Below are 12,175 nucleotides of genomic sequence, written 5' to 3'. Positions count from 1 at the left end.
CCTTAATCTCAACCAGTAGATCATGACACTGACATTGGACTGGTCTGAGATGAACAGAACTGATCACTGGTGATTATGACAGTTAGAAAAACTTTCTGACTTGCTGTGATGTCAACACTTCGCAAAAAGACTGCAGGTATGCAGCGGTTTACCAGCTGCACAAACTAAAAGCATGATGGGAAGTGATTCACTGCTGATAAAACGTAACACACATTGTTTTAAAATAGTCCTGATTTTTTTAAATTATTATTTTTTTTTTTTAGTATATAGTCTTTTAACTCAAATTGGAATTTTAAACGAGCCGAATATAGATTATGGGTTTGATTCTCACAACACACATTAAGATGCTCCCTCATAATTTAATTATTTCTCTTGACCACAGATATTGTTTTTTTTTTTTTTTTTGGATTATGTTAAAATTTTGGTTTTGTTATTATTATTATTATTATTATTTATTTTTTTTTATCTATAGAGTATTACAAAATTGTCACTGTGTTGTGATTACAGTTCATGGATTTACTATTTAAAAACACATCTTCATTATTCATTATAACCTTAGAACCAACTGAGTGGAATCATTCAATCTGAATTAAAAGTTTGTTGCTACAAACTTCCTTTTAATTAAGAATATTTATAAAATAAACTGGTTAACAGTGTTTATGGATTTCATTTGCCAGTTGTAAATTGTCACTGTTTACACTAAATTGTCAAGATGTATAATGTACTTATACACAAAACTAACAACTAAATTAAATATGTTTCTATATTTATTTCCCTAAATAATAGTACTGGATGTTGCATGTGCAGGATGATGATGCATCAGCCAATGTGTTATTAAAGTAAATAAATAAAAACATTTGCTAATTTAGTCATCATAGCACCCAATGTAAAATATTAAAAAGAGGGGTGAGATGGCCCCTATTTGGTGGCCCCCTCCTCCCAAAAGATAAAACTTAATAGAATGTGATATAACCAATGACAGACAAAGATAAATGACAGACAAAGCCGAATCCCCAGTAAAAGATATTAATCTGAAAATTCAAATTATTATATGATATATGGGATGAGGGATGAGGAGACGAGGAAGGCTGGAGAAATCGTTTATTCAGGAAACAAGGAGACAAACACTGGAACATCGGGGATGGCATTTAATAGCAGACAAGGGAGAACAGAACGGGCTAGAAATAAATAGGGCAGATAATGAGGGGCAGACAGAGAGACTTTAAAAACAAAAAAAAACAAAAAAGACTTTAAAACAAAAACTATAATTTCTTGCTTCACAAATCTAATTTAATCTAATGTTTCTACAGGTCCCTCATTAAACAAATAGACACCAACAAAATTGTGATATTCAACAATATACAGTGTCATAGATCACTATTTTCCAGGGACACAAAAGTTAGACAATTCCTCAGAACTGTTTTGACTGAGAAAATCTCACAAATGTTTATATTCAGATGAAATGACCCAAATGAATATTAGCCTAACTATTCATAAAAAGTGCTGACATGAGATTTTGGGCAATCTGTGGTCAGGAGAACTCATCTTGCTGCAGGGGACATCTTACCCCATCTTAGCCTAAATGTTGATGTTCGTAATTAAGAACAAAGGGAGCATCTTTATCTATTTACCCTACTGGTAAAATATTTAATATCTTGAATGCATTGTAAGACTCAGTCAATCAAATTACTATCAACTCAACCTAACCAGCACATGCAACGCGACACAAAGGCAATACAAGCTAATGCATGCTAATGCCGGATACACACGTCTCGCAGTGGTTTGAATGGAAATTTAAAAAATCATAAACATACCTAACGATGGGATACCTCATGGTGCCACTATATAAATTATATATGCTGTAAATTAAACTTCCAAACTTTTTTTTTTTTTCGTCAAAAAATAGAATGTAATGTAGCACAGCGTAACGACTACACGTTTCCGGGTGGGGAAGTCATCAAAAGGTCAAAAACACTTCCGTTGAATTTGTTCAGATTTTTATATATTGTGTATTCAAGACTACTGAAACACAAGTTGACTTACACATACATTTGTATGTACTCTGATTCTTGATCTTCTACTGGATTTTCTGATTTCAATGTATCTTTAATCATGTCTTTCCTAGACTTTAATTCATCCATAAAAACATAACAAAAGCTTATATTTCTCATTTTATTGGTTAGACTATAAAAAATTGAGCTAGTTTCACTTAAAAAAAAAAAAAAAACAAAAAAAAGTTTGATATATTAAAATACAAATAAGCTGGTCTTATTGCAAGCTGCTATAGAAATCCTTGTGTCTGATGTGACGTTTGATCCAATAATGTAATGAACAGCAGTGAATTAAATAAATGTACTCAGACTTACCTGAGTATGTGATTCGTAAACTCCTCTTGGAAAACATAGTGTTCTGGATGATGTTTTTTTACAGATCTGGGCTCAATCCATAAAACTCTGCCTCACAGGTCCTGTCTCTTGTTTTGATCTCGACAGATTGTTTATTTTCTGTGGGACTCAAAGGTTATATTTGATGATGCTTTGTTGGGAGGAGAAACTCAGGGAACTTGTCTGACTAGATGAGCAGGCAAAACAGGCAGGTTTACCTTTCGTCGTGACATGGCAAAATGCTTTTGATGCTTATTTTCATCATGCTGTTTTCTGAAATATACTGAAGCATTCAGTATTTATATTTGCCCTTGATATGGAAACTCTCAACAAGTGAGGAAGATCCCAATTCCATGTGTTCTTGATATTCAGCGGTTGCCAACATACAGTACAACTGAAGCCCTTAGAGTCTATTAAAGAGGTTTGTAATGATGAGGGGGCATTTATTTAGAGTTCAAACATTGATTCACTGAAAATAATCTATTCCAAATGTGTACACCAATTACAATTCGTATTGCTACATGTTTGTTTGTAGTAAAAGAAGAAGAACAGGAACGAGGAAATATTTCAGAGGAAGTATACCTGATGGGATTTTTGTTGTTGGTGGTGGTTATGAAAAAGAAAGAAAAAAAAACCTTAAACAATAATACATTTTTAGATCTTGAACATATATAAAGAAAGTGTCCGCAATGAAACATGAGGCTCTTTGCCTTCTGAATATATCTGTGAATACTGAAGTTTATTTTAAACATATATGTATGTCTGTAGTTTTTTAAAGGAGAAAACTTTGTTTAAATTGAAAAAAAAAAATGTTGATGATAATCTGTACAGTCAGAGTTTGTGATGAGGCAGAATTTACAGTATTTTCCAGCACCAGTGTACTAATGATTGGTTGATGTGATGGAGAAGTTTCCCCTCAGAAACATCTCAGGAAATGTTTCAGTTCACACTCTCGATCCCCTTTCTCTAGTAGGGAATGAGTAAAATAAATTGATCTTGCTTTAAGGATGTTTAGATACTATTTACTTAAACATAAAAAAATACTGTGTTTGGGTGGCTAAAACACAGTAGGGAAGAGTTCAGGACGCTGCACACAAGAGCACATATTGTGATTTGCATTTGTTTCCAGAGGTCATTGAAAATGTAAATTAGTCATAGATAATGCAAATCTTATAAAGGTTAAAGATAAGGGCACCATCTACTCATTTTGTGCAGCACTATTGTGGGTGAACTCACACAGCATTTTGATTTATTCCTGGTGTGCAGCACTATTGTGGGTTATATAATAAAAGTTGCAATTATTGCCGATCATTTTTATTTAACATATAGATTGTCCAGCTTCTGTGATGTGATATTTTGAGCACTTCTGGTAAAATCTTTTCTGTGTGCTTTTAGATAAAGTCTCAATCATCAATAATATTACATCCAGCCAAGCTGAACTGCTCTCATCTCATCACCGTGTTAGACTTGATATCAACATTCACACACTAGTTTCATTATAACAAACTGCTCCAAAACATCCCATAAAATCAAGCTCTTAAAAACTCTAACTTATGAAGACTACGCAATCATAAGATTAAACTAAAGTAAGGGATAGTGTGCATCCAGCCAGTTGTTAACCCAACAGGTTTATCAGCATTTTATAATCTTATTTTATAATCCAAAACAGTGTGCAAAACAATCATTGCAAAATGGCAGCAGCTGTGTTTTTATGAAACGAGAGAGTGAGTTTGCTATTCCAGGATGACATAATCTAATATTTGTACAGAGAATATTGATTTGAGTTTTAGCCAACCAAATGCAAAGCTTCCACAAAGAAAAAAAAAATGTTTGCATCAAGCGTATAGCATAGACTGCAGTTACCAAGTGAGCCTGTGTTAGTTTTTACTGGTTGCTATCGGGAAATAACATACCTCAGAATGTGGTGACTGACCAATCAGAATCGAGTATTCCACAGAGCCGTGTAATAATAAGTTATAATATCAATACAATCAATACAATGTAATGATTAATTAAATGAATAATTAATTCAAGTCTCGAAGCTAAACTCGCACAGGTTTAAAAACTCATATAAGATCCTTCAATGAATCTGAGCAGGTCATTCATGATAGTTCAGATTTTCATATCACAACCAGAGAACGCAGTGGAAAATCTGATTTGATGTGCGTTAACATACATGAAAAAAACCTAAACCTAATGTGTTTACAATTATTGTACACATACCAAAATATGTTCTTTTCAGTTAAGGTTTGCTTTATTCTGAAAGGCTTTAATTTATAATTACAAATACCCTGATTTTGATCATTATTAAAACTGGTGGTAAAAGTTCTCTGAAGAAGCACAGAAGAAAGACAAAATCAAAACTCGAGGTAATGTAAGATATTATTTTTGTGTTTCTGCTTGATTTTATCACAGATCTACTCACATGGTGTAATTGAGGTTTAAAGCAGGTGCTGAAAAATTAAATCACATTGAGGATGGGAGTCATTTGGGGTGTTATTAAACAAGTAAGCTCATTTGATAACCATTGAATACTTCATTTATATCAGTGAACATTGAACATTAATTGTTACATTCATATTTATTCAGTAAGGTTATTGGCTTCTTGTTCGGTTTATGTAAATGTACAGTACTGTGCTAGTGATTCTCAATAATTAGAAAAACTATGACAAAGGCTGTTTTGAAAAGGTGATCAATATTGATTTGATTTAGTTAATAGAGCTTAATTGTGGCATAGTTTTTCTAAAGCATTTTTTTTTTCACTGTAGATTTGCAGGTAAATCTTGCCACAGTTCTTATAGACACATTCAGCCTTTTCATAAATCTGCCATTCATATTTAATTTATATTGGTTTATATGCATACATGCATATATATTTAGTTTTTTTTGTTTTTTTTTTTGTTATTTTAATTGAGTTTTTTTTTTTGATGTGTATTATATCTATTCCTTTTCATTGTTGTCATGTTAATATTTGTCTTTATTTTGACATATTCATCCAATAAGCACCTGGCCTGCAAAAGCAGAGCATGTTGTATCGTATGCATTATATAATTGTTGTATTGTGTTTCTGTATTATATGTACATAATTTAGTACATGTGGTTTAGTTTGCGTGTCAGCTGATGTTTTACTTTCACAAAGGTGTGGAATTACTGTGGTGACACTCAATACTAGGATGCTAAACATATAAACACTGTCTAAGATCTCAAATACATTTCTCTACATACTGTAATATGTTGCTGATTGACTGATGTGTTATAAGGGATTCATTAATCAATAGTTTCAATATTTACAAACATAGAAAAGGAATTCATTATTCAATCATTTCAATATTAACACATAGAAAATATATAAATAAAACCATAAAAACATTTAAACAAAGTTTGGAGCACATATAATAGGAGGATAAGTGTTTCAACCATTCGAGACCGTTCTAAACTATTATTGAGGCTTTTTCTCTTTGCACGGTCTATGTGAGAAGAAAACATTTTACTTTTCTTTACAGAGGATAAGCAGTGTTGAGAATGGATGATGGATGGATGGAGTTAAAATGCATATTTTTTTATTTATCATGACTGAACAATTAGAGACAATGATATAGAGATGATCCCATCAATTTTAGGATTAACATTTTCAGATTAATTGCCATTAACCCATTTATTGCAGTGAAGTGTGTCTCTTTTTAAATCTAAAATAATATATCTCATCTGCAGGCAAGCTTCATGACAAAAAATAAAAAAATGGCAAAATGATATCTTAATTGCATATTGGTGCAATTTGGAAATAAAATGCTGGGTGAGTGGAGCTTATACAGTAGGTTAATGATAAAGGCAAATCCACCTCCTCTTTTAGTTTTGGTTTCAGATATAAGCATGGAGATGTTGTCTTAAATGTGTTTCCTTCTGGAGAAAAAAATCCAGTCAAGGGAAGGAAAGGACCGCTAGAAGAACCAACATGCAATTCAGCACTGATGACTTTTTTTGTGAATGAACAATATGAACGGCAGCATCGTCAACACTTTCACATTATATTTATTCTGGCTGACAAGTGGTTGGAGTGATTGCTGTATCTTTTGTGTTAATTACTTTAGATGAGAAGGTTATGCGACATACAGTAAGCCATGTGAGCAGCAGCAGGCACATAATGTGGAACACAGTGCAAAAGGTGTTTATAGCAGCACTGACGGATGTTAATAACATGAACACCAACTGTAGTAAATGTTTAACTGGGCAGTGGAGAAGGGCTCCTGCAGGGCTATCACCATGCAGAAGCATCTCTGGTGTCATTTAGTAAGCACAGTACAACCTTAAGTTTCTGAACTTGGTTGGACTAGGGGAGAATGGGAAAATAACATTTGGAAAGGCGTCTGTGTACATATACAAGAATGCCGGCAGGCAAATAAAGAGAAAGATCTTTCCAAAAACTCTCAAGTCAATACAAGTCAATATACAAAATACGAATCAATAAACACTCCTCAAAATATTTGTACAATACTTAAAAAAGATGAAGAAATATACAAGCAATCTTAAAAGAAAGGCTTAATATCAAATTCAATATTCAATCCAAAAGGTGACTAAGTAATTAAAGTATAAATCCAAAAACATTCCCGTATCCTCTGAAAATTTCCCCTCTTGAAGTTTTTCGTACCCTCTCCATGCCAATATACTGTAAAGCACTAGCACTGTGGCCCACTTGTCTACAATGGGATGCTATAGGGCTGCGTTCAACTCCCTTCCTAATATTACTCCAGTGTTCACTGATGTGAGTATGGGATCTAGAAGTTTTACCAAAATAAGCGCGACCACACAGACAACAGATATGGTAAGTCATGTGTTTAGATGGACAAGTAATTGTACCATGTATCAGAATGTTATGGCCAGTGTGTGGGTGGCTAAAAGATTTACATTTATATGTAAAAGTAAACTGGGCACAATTACCTCACCTATAATTACCAGGAGAAAGATTAAGAGTGACAGATTTCACTACACCGGATGAAAAATCTGATCTTACTAGCATGTCATGCAAATTAATTTGACATTTAAAAAAAATGAGACAATTTAGAATCGCTAGAAAATAATTTTCCAATGCCTATATAAAACTTTACGGAATTCCACACCCAATGCTAAAAACTTAACAGCACAAATAGGGCCACTGCCTGGTTGTGTTTTATTACCTGTAGCACGTAAGCACTGTGTTTGTATGTATGATGTATCATCAAATTTCCTCTTAGCTACTTCTGTCCATTCCTTACGATAACCACGATGGAAAAATTTTGAAGTCAAATCAGCGGACCATAAAGAGTATGATTCATCAGTGCTACACACTCTATGCACACATGACATGCTAGTAAGATCAGATTTTTTGTCCGGTGTAGTGAAACCTGTCACTCTTTCTCTTGCCTATAAAGAGTTGTACCTCAATTCACTCAGTGTGTGCATGACGAAGACCTGATGGTCGAAACGTAGCAATAAAATAATTTTATGGAGCAGTTAAGTCAGTGTGCAGATGTTACATTTGTTTTTTGCTTTAGACACTCCATGTCCCCATGAGGAGGTCATAACTCTGGTGGAGTGGGTTCTAACACCAAAAGGTTATTCTTAGCCATGAGAGCTGTATGACAAAGCTATCGCATCCGTAATCCAATGGAATAGTCTTTGCTTAGATACAGGCAGTCCTTTTGAGCAGCCTTTAAAGGACAAAAAGCTGCTCAACTGGACAGAATGCTCAGTGTTAAAGTGTAGTTTGTGCATAGGGCATAGCATCTGATGAACATGAGTTCTCCAACTTCAGTCCTTCAGGGGAAAAAGCCAAAAAAGTTATGACATGGGCTCTAAACAGTGTTGAGAGCACCTCTGGCACCTTAAACTTCTTGGATTTAAGAATAACCTTACAATCATTTGGCATCAATATCATGTAAGCACCACAATTAGAAAGCATTTATAAGCCATCTTCAGCAAGAGTGTGTCTAATTGCTCCTGCAAGAACAACAGTATGTCTGGCAATTCACCAGACCTTCACCCTTCAAAAAACCTTAGTGTGGAGAACCATGTCCACACATTTTGTGAATGTGTGTCAAGCCAATGACAGATCTAGTGGCAAGACAATGAATTAGTATGCTGTGCCTTCAGAAGTAAATCTCAGAAACCACCTGTGATGAGGGGCTATCTGTATAGACCTTGTGTTGCCCCGTCCCTTTTCAGTGCTGCGCTCATTGTCTTGATTCTTCAGTTTGTTTTTCCACAGCATTAAGGTAAGGTCATATGAATTTTTGAATAGACCACTCATTTTAAAAACTTCTCTGTCCGCTGACATTTGTTATGACATCAGCTTAAAACATTACAATGCTCATGATAACATTCGTTAACTCTACAATAAGTAAATCCACTTTAGCATCCACTACTGCAAAAATGAAAGTTAAAAGACAAAATAATAAACATAGCACACTTGTTTCTCTGATGCAAAAGCTCTATATGAAAGTAATCTATATGGAGTGGACTGCGAATCAACTGAAGCATGTTGGCTTGCCACAGGCGACAGATGATTCGCTTCCTGAAGGAAATTAAATCTGATGAAATAGCTCACAGCATGCTGATATGAGCATATGTGATGTACAGTATGTAGTGCTAAAGAGCTATTGGCGTGATGGTATAAGGGCTTCAGACATTTGTCACACCGGAGTTGTTCCCATAGCAACCGCAGTCGCAGCATTAAAGTGAACCTATGAAAGGGAACCAATAGGAACAGATAGAAAACTGAAAACAACAGGGATATAGTCTAGGTTTTCCATTTGCCTTTCAATTTTTCTTTATTAATTGGACCAACACATACAACAAAAAAACAGTGGAACAAGAAAACAACATATTTATTTGATGATAATACATGTTATAAGTAAGAGAGATTAGCTATTATTCTTCTTTTAAATTACTTGTATTTAAATGCTGGAAACTAGTTTATTAGACATTAAAGTTAGAGGGATTGGTTTTTGTTTGTTTGTTGATGTTGGGGATTTTCAGTGCAGGTTGCATTGTTACACCAGTAGGTGGCAGCAGGGGACTGTCTTTATGAGTGATTCTGTCAGTCGCTGACACCAGTCATATGAAGGTGACAGGTAAAGTGAATGACATTGATTACATTGTTAAAATGGAACTGCCAATGGATGGGAGATATTAGACAGTAAGTGAACAGTCAGTTCATATTTCAATTCAGTTCAATTCATATTTTCACTTTTTTATAATTTAAAGAAGAAACCAATCCGATGTTGACATTTGAGGATTAATGCTATAGAAAAGCACTAAAAGTTTTTCAGTTAAAGTGTTTTCAGCTTGTTTATTTCCATTTAAAAATACGGTATGCAGTTGCATCAAACAATGGTATAAACATCATTCAGTGTAAATTGTGATAATCATATTTAATGATCGTAATTACAATTTAAAGGGAATAATCGACAATTATGAATTTAGTCATGATTGTGCAGCCCTACAACAAGCATTTTGATTGGACAAACATTTCTAGGTCCTACGCCTTCCACAGAATATATAAATACATATAAATACATTTAGACCACTTAACTAAATGATTTCTATCGGGGTGTGGAGAGACTTTCAACCAGCATAACAAAAAAATGTTTCTGAAGACAATCACCTATTGCACCTTTAATGAAGTCATGATGGTGAGGAGAAACTAGGTGCTGTGGTCTGAGCAGACTTTGACTTCCTCTGCTTGATGTGGAAAGGATTTTTTGTCTTCCTGTCTTTGCTTCAAAACTGCAGTAGATTCATATTCAATGTTTTTTGGAGGGAAGCAGATTTCATACTGAAGTGTTTTAAGCAACAACAAGATGAAGAGCATTCAGCTTCAGCTCTGTGAGTTTATCACATGATATCAGATATCAGTATATTTATCATGCTATGTAACTGTACTTATAAATTGTTTTATGTATATGTTTTTCATGTTTTGCATGGGGGTTGTGTTATTTATGTTGTTTTTTTTTTTTTTTTTTTGATGTATTTGTGTTTTTTTGTTTTGAAGTTTCAGTGACAGATCTATTAACTGATCTGGGATCAATGGTTATCATAAACTGTGATCTTGATGAAAATGAGGTTTATTGGCTTTTACTGAAAACAGAAGATGCTCCAACAGTGATTCTACGATCTTTCTCAAAACCAATACCGCCATTTTACACATGATACATTCAGAAAGAAATATTCAGTGCAGTTTAAACATCGTCTGGTTATTAATAATGTGACTGCTGATGAATTAGGAGTTTATTACTGTATGAACACACGCACACCTCCAAAACTCAGCAACAGCACCAGAATATACTTCAACGGTGAGTTCGTTTGCTTCTTCAGTAATCAAATCATATTGACTTGCTTACACTGCTTACGTTTTTAGATACTTATAAAATCTAAATTCTATTTATAAATTACTTTCAGTGCTAGAGTCTGAAACCATTTTAACAGCTGTCGATGTAACAGACTTTTGATGTTTTTTAATTACAGAAGCAGCTCAACTAACTGAGTGTCACAATCATACAGTGGTGGAGTTTATTGATCAGAATCAAACACAATGGCAGATTATTAGCATCATATCTGCTCTGATGAATGGACTTCTTTTCATTGTACTGATCGGTGAGTTATTTTCAACCATATGGAAAAATCGGTATATAATGCTTTTCTCCATAGGCAGCTGAAGTTAATATAAAATGATTCGCTATTTAGGCTTTTGATTATTATTGTTTGTGCTGAATTTAATAAACGGTTCCATTTCTAGGGCTATTAAATGTTTTTGTTGGAATCAGAAGGTCAGCAGAACAATCACAACTCAACACTGATCTACAGCAGACACAAGTTACAGAACAGCATCAGGACCGTTTACTCTTAAAAAACTGTGAATCCATCCTTATAACTAAAATTAATTTCTGTCTTGATAATTATTAAGAATTCTTGCTGACCTGCAGAAAAGCTTTCTTTTTTCATCTGCAGATGAAATTGCTAATATTGCTCTTTCGGTATGCAATGGTGGACTTTTCTAAACTGCATAAAAATATTTGGTTGAGCCTTGTCAACAGTACCTATACTGCTCTAAACCTACTACTCTGAAATATTTTTGGGGTTTTGAAACTGGGGTCTGCGGGAAAGTTCCTTCCCCCTTAGATTTTAAAAGAAATATTTTAATAATTGGGTGTCACATTTCCATGTTCATGGTTCTGTGATGTTCTATGATGTTCCATGACATGCAGGTAAACAAATAACTTTTCAGTAAGTGTAATTTTTTAATAAATGTTATTTTAAAATGAATTATTTAAATTAAATATTTTTATTATATAATTAATTATCTGTTTTTCATTAAGTAAATATGTTAGGTGAAAGAGGTTTGGCTGACCAAAAAATAAATAAATAAAATAAAATAAATAAATAAATAATCTGCATTACGTGTAAATAAGAAACGTAATTTGTGCATTTTAATGTGTGCACAAAATGTGTAAGACAAAGGCCTTCTAAAGGCATGATTAAATAACCCTCTGAGTGTTAATTCAAATAAAAATTCAATCAGTAGTTGATATAAAATATATATATATATATATATAAAAAGTTAGTCAATGTAATGTTAAAATGCTAAGAAAACACTTCTTAAAACCGAAATGATTTCTGTAAATTCAGTGTTTAAATGCTTTGCAGCCTCTCAAATGTGTTTAATTATAACCACCTGACTAGTGACTGGTCTTTTTGTGAATGTCAAAAAAAAAAAAAAACAACAACAACAACAAAAAAAAAACACATACAGAAGACTG

Source organism: Cyprinus carpio, unplaced genomic scaffold (genome assembly GCF_018340385.1).
Source record: "Cyprinus carpio isolate SPL01 unplaced genomic scaffold, ASM1834038v1 S000006557, whole genome shotgun sequence".
Classification (NCBI taxonomy): Eukaryota; Metazoa; Chordata; class Actinopteri; order Cypriniformes; family Cyprinidae; genus Cyprinus; species Cyprinus carpio.
The sequence above is the reverse complement of the archived record's forward strand: the minus strand, read 5'-3'. Positions refer to the sequence as shown.